Here is a 7,502-nt window from a genome sequence, read left to right on the forward strand (position 1 = left end):
ATTGAGAGTTAGAACTAGTTTTAAAAAGGTTATGTACACTTCTGGTGCATGTTGGTGCGGGTTCACTGATAGATATTTTGAAATCGCTTCAATTCCTTCGGCGAACGAAATGTTTGTATACAATGCAGCAACGTCAAGAGTAACAAGGAGGGTTCCACTGGGTAGGCGCCCGCCCATATTTATCTCTTCTATTATGCGGAGGAAGTGGGGGGTGTCCTGAACGAATGAAGGAAGAAGAGCCGGAATGTCGGATAGGTGATGATTCAGAAACAGAGATAGTGCTTCGGTTGGGGTATTGTTATTCGAAACTATGGGTCTGCCAGGAATGTCGGCAGTGAACAATAATTCTACGGGGACTTTATGGATTTTTGGGAGGAGGTAAAAACGTCCTGCATGCTTATTATTCGGTTTCATGAAATTTAAGTCAGTAGTCGTTATTAATTCTCTAGATCGTAGATCTGTGAGGGTCTGAATGATTTTTAGGCTGTATTCCTGGCTCGGATCGTTATCTAAGGGCTTGTAGTGGCAAGGGTTATTGAGCTGCCGATAAGCTTCATCTTTGTATTTTCCCATAGGTAAAACAACTACACTGCCACCTTTGTCGGCTGGCTTTATGACTATGTCGGTTCTGGCTGATAGGCAATTCAGGGTAACTTCTTCCGACGGAGTTAGGTTCTTGCGCTTGTTTGATCGCTTAGTTGTTGCCAAAATTTCTCTTGATACTGATTTTAAGTACAGATCCAATTCTGGAGATTGATCTACATCTGGAGTCCAAGTGCTAGGAGGGTGGAGGGTGCGTTCGTTAATGTCAGGTTGGTCCTGCTTCTCCGAAAAAAACTCGCTTAGTCTCATTCTCCGAGAAAATTCAGTGAGATCTTTGTGTAACTCGTATTCATTCACACTGTTATTTGTGGGACAGAAAGTTAACAGTGTGAATGAATACGAGTTACACAAAGATCTCACTGAATCTCATCTCACTTCTAGACAACGATAAACTTAAAACCACGCTTTTTAGAAAGCCAAAAGACAGGCAGCAGTACCTAGATTATAAAAGCCATCACCCCAGACACTGCAAACAAGGGATCTTGTTAGGACAAGCCACCAGGCTTAGTAGAGTATGCAGTGATGACAGTGACTACGTAGAGCACCTAGACGAACTCAAGGCTACCCTTATGAACAGGAACCACCCCAAAAGCTCGCTCGATCAGGCGTACCAACATGTGTCTAATCTCAAAAGGGATGACGTTCTCAACAAACAGCGGCAAAACGAAAGCGCCAGGCCACCTGCCCTAATAACTAAATTTTCAAACGCCCTCCCAAACGTAAACAATGTACTGCGGAAGTACTACCCCATTTTAGCCAGTAACGACCGACTTAAAAAGACTTTCCCGGAAGCACCAAGGGTTACAAAGATATTTTAGTGCATGCTAAAACAGGGCCTTCAAAGCAACCAGTCATAGCCAGCTGCTCCCGCCCCAGATGCAAGACTTGTAGGCACCTGCAAACAGACTGCGTTGTAAAAAGCACAGCCAGTAATTATGTCCACAAGATTAATTCAAGTTTTACGTGCACTTCATCCAACATTGTGTATATGTTGGAATGCTCAATGTGCCACAAACAGTATATAGGCGAAACGAGCCAACCTATGAGCCTACGGCTTAATGGTCACCGGGCAGATACTCTTAGCAAATCCTCCATAGCTGTAGCGCAGCATTTCAACCAACCAGGCCACAATTTTGATGACCTTAAGTTATATATACTTCAGTCAAATTTTAAGTCTCCTAGGGACAGGAAATACCGAGAATCCTACCTAATTCACAAATTCAACTCCATGGAACCTGCTGGAATTAATGCGTCTAAGGGCAACTTGGAATCCTTGCGATATTCGCCGGGAATACAGCATTAGGCATTTTCGTGCATATACCTCATCCAAAGACTATGACCGTTCACTCTGTTCTGTACCTGGTCACCTCATTTCTTTTTCTTTTTTTCATTCCTTAGCGTCTAGCTTAATACTCGCCCTCATCCCTCCAACCTTTGCCTTTGGAATTCAATTTTATTTATTATTTAATTTCTCCTTTTTTTTTACTCCGCGTGGTCTTGTGGCCCGTACGTCACTCTAACTTTATCTTTTCGTTTTTGAGTTTCAGGACAGGCCTGTTCCAGGAATGTTGCCATGGGTGACACGTGCCATTTCAGTTGCCGGGTCATTGATTTTTCTTTTGTGTGTGGGTTTCCCTCCCTTTTTTTTTTCTCCTTTTTTTCTTATTTTCTTGACCTAGTTAGTTTCCCCCCCGTCTCTATCTTTTCTTTTGACCTGAGGCTTGCAGATAGTTTCTGATAAGGACCCCACCCTCACCGCCTGGTCGGCTTCCGGCGGTTCTGAGATCCTTTCCCTATACTCCGCGGCGGGTCAATAAGCACCCTCTCATCCTTTCTGTCCAAAAATTCCACGAATATCAACCACCAGCTGACTTCCGTGTGACCTACTTCGCGGCTTAAACTAGACAACCTTCTTGGCCCCTCAATCTCTCCCCCGACACACTCCGAAACCAATCAGCTTGCTCAATTTCCCTTCAATCTTTCCCTCTCCTTTCACCTGGGGTCCTACCCCTATATAAACACTGCCTGCCAGGCGAGAGATTGCCCTGAGGAAAGCAAGTTCTCTTTGCTGAAACGTAGGCCACAATCGCGCTTTTACCTTGTTCGAAGTTTTTCTTCTCTTGTATATATATATATATATATATATATATATATATATATATATATATATATATATATATATATATATATATATATATATATATATATATATATATATATATATATATATATATATATATATATATATATATATACAGGGTGTCCCAGCCATAGAGTTTCTCACTAGCTGAGAAACTCTATGGTCCCAGCTATCATGCACCAAGATTAGAAAAAAGAGCAATGGCGTTACTCGAATAAAAACTAGTGCATAATGTTTGCAGTACTGTGGAGAAGCGGACAGCAAATTTTTCTTTAATGAGAGTTCATTATCTGACTCGAGAATTACTGTCCTAATCACTATAGTGTCAATGAGGCACTTGTAGGTACCCACGAGGGGCATCTAACTGCGGTATTTTCAGCGACGAACTAATTGCGTACTCATTTATGCTGACTGGTAAAGAGAACCCGCGAAATATGAAAAATACCACGTGACATAACTCCCGTGCGCATTATAAAGTAGCGCCCCCAAATAAGTTGATTGAAAGCAATTGCTTCACCTGTCACCCGCCCGAAGAGAAAGTGCATCACCTTGATAATTGGCGGTGAGATGTTTGAGTGGCGCCCCCTGGCTCTGACGTCGGAGGGACTCGCGCCGCTGTCGTCTGCTACACTCCGCTTGTGAGGGGCAGCAGTGCCTGTGCTAGAAATCGCCCGCTTTGATTTTTTGTGCATTAAAAAGCGTACTTTTAGTAATTAAGTTATTTTTCCCAGCTTCTGACACATCTAAATAAGTTCCAGCTGTATCTCCCACAACACGCGAGGAGATAGAGACAACTTTCTTCCGAGCATCGGTCAGAAAATCGTGTGTAGCTCGCGCTTTCTAGCTTATTCGCGAGGATCAGCGCTCAGAGCTCCTCGATAAGTATTAAAAACGCGTAAGCTTCCCTGCAGTATTCTTGAGATGCTCTCATGAAGACTCAACAGTTTAATGCTACGTACCAATTCAACAGGCCCCTACACGTGCATCGCACAGCAGGAAATAAAACGACTGTCTTCTATTTCTTTCGTTGTTGTTGACTGTTTTTTTTTTTCGGTGCCCAACGCACTAATTTTTCTGCACCATCACACTCTTTTTAGGAGGTTTGGGGATGTTTGGGAGGCTCACAAAGATATAGTGTGGATATTTTCTTCAAGTTGTATGGCATACATTCCCTTCTTCACAAATTGGCTTTCGTTACGGCTGCGTGCAAGAAGGTGCATATCCGCAGCGTGCGTTTTTATTCACATGCAAATACAATGAGAACGTTAGTGCTACGCCATCGCGATCGCGCCCCAGACAACGTTGTCCAGAGTACTCGAAGGCGGCTTTTGTGCTCCGAATTTCTATCGTAACCATTGTTATCATAACGACCTGACTCTCAACCCGAACATTGATAACATGATTACATTGTTGAAGGCACGATCTACTCGCTAACTAACGCAATAAATAGTATACGTGCAGATATTACGAGAATCGAAACTGATGAATATATTTCCAAGCAGCTCTTTACTGGTTTCCAACCCTTCGAGGCACAAAGAACAAATCATATTTTATTCAGGATGGCGTTCTATGAATTGAAGAAAATTACTCTTACTCTCTTAACTCAAGAACGGCACCACCTCATGTAGTGTATCACTACGCCAAAGCGCCGGACCCGTGACGTCAGTGCGCGCGCGTTTTGAAAGGGGTTTGCTATGAATGCGTGATATCGTCTGCCTTGTCTCACGCAGTTTGTTTGTCGTCACTGGAGTCGTTTATAAGCATATTAAGTAAAAAAAATCACGGGAACGGCTCACGCCATGTTCAAAATATTCCCAGTAACGCCCTACTTGCGCCGCGCGGAGAAACATCTGGCTACGGTGATAAGGCACAGCGGCAACTTCCGCTGCAGTTGTCACCGAGTATAGCCAGCTCGATTTCACTGTTGAAGTTTTCTCCTCCTCTTGAGTGCAGTTTTCCTATAACGCATATCCGAATATTGGTAAGATATAGCTGTGGGAAATGTAACGAAATGTCCCTCCAGGTCTGAACAAACATATTTTTACTTTATCTTTTTTTGTAACGAAATGTCCCTCCAGGTCTGAACAAACATATTTTTACTTTATCTTTACCGTAGACGTGACTCGTTTTGCTCAATAAACCTCCATACTGGTTAGAGGCCTGGTATAAAACCGGCCTATACACACAGTGGGTTATTTAGAACTCAGCTGAGAGTTATTGCAGCCCATAGTGCATGTCGGCATACTGTCATGCATGACAACGTAAAGTGATGTCATACAATACTTTCGAGCGTTCGGCAAGGTTGCAAAAACTGTTACCTTGCATATGATTACCAGGAATCGTAATGCTTCTGTCAAAGCCGACAGCTCTGAAGGCTTAGCTACAATTTGTTTTGGTCTTGTATTTTCGCTGTTGTCGCTTACTAGCAGCTGGCTATTCCCTTTGTTCGAAATATTACTTAATACAGACGCTGACGCCTAGCATCTTCGCGCTCCGCAAAGGACCGGCTTCGCAAGGAATGGGGCGACGCTGGCAATTTTTCTCCCGTAGCGGTATCGAAAACAATACTTTAACTCACATCTTGAACTAGCGTATGCGATTTTAAGCCTATGACAAAAAGTTATGCAAACGCAAATTCTGGCGTGGACAAGCATCAGACGTCGACCGGGCGCTAACAAACAGCAGGGAGAGCTAGAGTCCCTGTATATAGCTCCCTGCGGGAGCTATATACAGGAACTCTAGGGAGAGCGAGCCTGAGCGAAGCAGACGACAAATGTGAGAATCCCTGAGCCGACGTCACGGAGGAGCGCTTTGCGCACGGAGAGCGCAAAGGCTCATGGGTACGTCGTCTGCTCCAGCCACTTTCGGTTCGAGATCTCGCTTGACCTCCCGTACGCCGGCGGCTTTCACGCGCGTGTGTGCGTGTTGTTTATTTGCCACAGAGTGCTTACCTTTCATATAAGCCCCTACTAGGATTCATTGTTGTTACACATTGCATGTGCGATGCATGAACGTTTTTTTTTCGGTGGAAACAGGTAAACAACAAGCACACGCGCGCGTGAAAGCCGTCGGCGTACGGGAGGCCGGAAGAGCTCCCGAACCTGTAAAAAACGGAACTTACCCACTGTACTGTCCTCAAAAACTGACCACGGAACTCACTTCCTTCGCAATGATGACACGTTTGGTTGTGAAAGGCAGGGCAAAGGAAATTATAGAGCAATATCCGCATTTTGGTGCTCTTTTTTACTTATACGGTTTTACTGAATTTTTGCGTAATATTTTGAAACAACGTGATTCGCCTTTTCTTGTTTGTTGTTTTCCGTGTAAACAAACTTTTTAAAAAAACTGGCGCATTTGATGCCCCGCGCTATACCTCTGCTCCGAGGTGCAGCTTATGTTGCAGGCCGGCAGACTTACTTTAACCATCTGGTGATATTAAACGGGGATAAAAACCTCGATACACGGACGTTCTCGATTTCCATCTACTTCAGAAAAACGGTTGTGGGGAAGGGAGATCGAGGCCGCTTGTGGTCAGCAGCAAACGGCTTAGCCACTGAGCCGCTCCTGCGGTCACACTTGTCAAGTTATAACAATTTGCAGGTGCCGGACCTTTTACACAAATTATGAAATGCAAAAAGTTTGCACACATCGGGTGTGGGCCTTCGCTGTTGCGCAGTGGAGCACTCCTGCAGCCTGATTGCTCCAATAAAGTCTCAGCTAGGGAAGGGCAAAGCGTTTTATATCATTTGCAAGCTGCCTAGAATGACATTTCGTTTGGTCAGCTTGGACTACGCTCGCGCTTCCAGCAGCAACAGACCATTGCTACATTGTGTTACAGAAAGCGTGATAATGTTCAATTGTCTGGAGGGGAAAGTGCGCGAGCGGGTACGAAGTTGGTGGTACGTGAAAGAAAAAAAGGCCTGAATTGCATTGACTGTGCAATATCAACAACGGATGGTCGAACCGTTTCGGCATGAACCGATAACCGTTATTTCTTTTTTCGGTTCAGTTCCGGGTTTTCGGTTCGCTTCGACACCCTGATATATATATATATATATATATATATATATATATATATATATATATATATAAAATCCAGGGAGTAGTAGAACTTTGAAGATGGTAGAGAACACAAGAGAAGAAAAACTTCGAACAAGGTAAAAGCACGATTGTGGCCTACGTTTCAGCAAAGAGAACGGGCCCTGAGGAAAGCAAGTTCTCTTTGCTGAAACGTAGGCCACAATCGTGCTTTTACCTTGTTCGAAGTTTTTCTTCTCTTATATATATATATATATATATATATATATATATATATATATATATATATATATATATATATATATATATATATTCAGCCCACATTTCTTTCTACCTTGTTGATGATATGGTTGTTTTGTTTGTCAAAAGGCATAGAATATGGATGCAATGCGTGAGTACGACGATATGTATACGCTTGTCACATTATAGGTGACAGTAGTACGTCAGCAGCTTTCTCTGTAGGTAGTGCTACCTTGGTTTTCATCATCGCCTTTTTGTGTTTACTGGAAGACAAAGGCATCTCCCAGAGATTGTCAGCTGCTTCAATTGCTAGTTTGCTCAGTCCATTCTTTTCCTCCGAACATTGTTGGTTAGTCCTAGCATCAAATCCTTTCTTCCCGAGTTCTGATTACCAATTCCTTGGCGACTATTACGGTAAATGGATCCAGTCCACTTGTTGTCATCACCTGCATTACATATGACCTTCTGTACTCTACTTCTT

The sequence above is a fragment of the Haemaphysalis longicornis genome, unplaced genomic scaffold (assembly GCF_048455015.1).
Source record: "Haemaphysalis longicornis isolate Haplotype H1 unplaced genomic scaffold, Haemaphysalis longicornis Haplotype H1 scaffold_7, whole genome shotgun sequence".
NCBI classification, from domain to species: Eukaryota; Metazoa; Arthropoda; class Arachnida; order Ixodida; family Ixodidae; genus Haemaphysalis; species Haemaphysalis longicornis.